The sequence below is a fragment of the Vulpes lagopus genome, chromosome 4 (assembly GCF_018345385.1).
Source record: "Vulpes lagopus strain Blue_001 chromosome 4, ASM1834538v1, whole genome shotgun sequence".
NCBI classification, from domain to species: Eukaryota; Metazoa; Chordata; class Mammalia; order Carnivora; family Canidae; genus Vulpes; species Vulpes lagopus.
Window position 1 is genome coordinate 82,915,732 of NC_054827.1, and position 2,067 is coordinate 82,917,798.

The window sequence follows — 2,067 nt, forward strand, 5'->3', positions numbered from 1 at the left end:
ATTATAATTATTAATTATATTATTAATATAATATAATAATATATATTTATTATAATATAAATATATATTTATATATATTAATTTAATTTATATATATAATATATATTGATATATATAAATATAATATAAATATATATTTATAATAATTATATTATTATTAATTATAATTATAATTATATAATATAATATAAATATATATATTTTTCCAAGCATCATTTCTGGTGTTCTGGATTGATTTTACATGAATAAACCCTAGGATTATGCCTTTGACTAGTTATTCAGCAACAGCTAGGATTTATTCAGTCAATAAGCATTCATTAAGCTCAACTACATCAGATACATTGCCCTTTTGCTGCATAAGCCCAAAGAAACAAACCGTGGTATTACTATCTCCAATAAGCCACAATGCAAAATACTCAGTTGATTTGACAGTGACCTAGGAATATTGTGTTTATCTCCATATTTGGTAGCAAGATAATGTTATTTACATATTTTCTGAATTATTATAATGGTAATATATGACTAAAGAAATGGTAGTGGTGTGTATATATCTTACAACATGTCCTTCCCACCCATCGAAAAAAAGGGAAGAAAAATAATAAGAATAAAACTGTAAATATCCATGCTCTTAGGATAAATATGAGGACATCTTCAATTTTCCTGTAAGTGAAAAAATACATAACACATTCCACCAAGCTATTGGCTGTGGCTCCATCACATGTATGTATGGAGAGCCAGAAAATTTGAGAAAGAGATCAGCAGTTTCAGAATACTCAAATGTAAGTGTGAACAAAGAATTTCATAAACAGCAAACCTGTTTCTATCCAGATTAAGTGAAAGAATTAAATATATAAGAGCCCCCCAAAAATATGCAAGAGCTCAAGGAACTGTGTGCCCAAGAGCCCTTCCTAAGGAATCTATTAGAAGATGAACTTCACCCAACCAAGAGACAGTAGGGGCTATTACAATAAAAGGAGTGACAATAGACATTTTATATACTTAGTTCTAGATTGAGGACGAAAAGGAATGTATGGATGAGGGTGGAATAAAAAGCGTTATATAACATATGTCATATGTTTCTGATGATATACAACAAAAAGAATAAAAGGAAATAGGGGGAGAAAAAAATTAGCATATCTTTATTGATGTTGGTACTAGCATTAGATATATCACTTAGGCATAGCATTATAGAGCTCACTTCAGCAGCACATATACTAAAATTGAAATGATACAGAGAAGATTAGCATGTCCTCTGTGCAAAGATGACATGCAAATTCATGAAATGTTCCATATTAAAAAATGTATACCATTAAAAATCAACACGTTAGTAAAAGATTAAGAAAATAGAGACATAACGTTTTCATGCAAAGGTAAGTAATAGAATAAAAGTGTAAACTTGCCTCAGCATGGAGGCATATTTAGTGAAGAAAAAAGAAAAGAAATACATTATATATATAAGTATCAAATAAAATGAAATGCATATAATAGCTGTTATCAAACTAATGTAATAATTGAGACAAATATATAACACCAATAAATGTGAATAGATCTAATTCATCTTTTAAACATTTTTTTAAATTTGATTCACAAAACAAGTAATGACTACATATCTTATAAGATCTACACTTAAATTTTTTTCCCAAGAAGCTAAAAATAAAAAAAAATGCACACATATATATCAGGTAAGTGGTAACCAAAATAAATCAAGTGTAGTTATATTGATATCAAAGTGAATACAAGACCATTAAACATGAAAATAAGGACATGATTTCCAGGAACAAGCCTAAATTTATAATGAAATATAAAAATTATAAATAGTAGTGAATCAAATAATGCAATAGCAATCTTTATAAACTTAGAAACAATGTTGGAGGGACGCCTGGGTGGCTCAGCGGTTGAGCATCTGTCTTTGGCTCAGGGCATGACCCTGGGTTCCTGGAATCCAGTCCCACATCGGGCTCCCTGCAGGGAGCCTGCTTCTCCATCTGCCTGTGTCTCTGCCTCTCTTTCTGTGTCTCTCATGAATAAATAAATAAAATCTTAAAAAAAAAAAGAAACAATGCAGGA

The 2,067-nt window shown here is 29.5% G+C and overlaps 1 non-coding gene across 1 annotated transcript; it reads left to right on the forward strand.

Moving 5' to 3' along the window:
- The first annotated feature begins 1,190 nt into the window (after positions 1-1,190).
- LOC121490197 lies at positions 1,191-1,297 on the forward strand. The gene has a single exon (XR_005987530.1). It is a non-coding gene; the product is annotated as a U6 spliceosomal RNA (small nuclear RNA).
- The last annotated feature ends 770 nt before the right edge of the window (positions 1,298-2,067 follow it).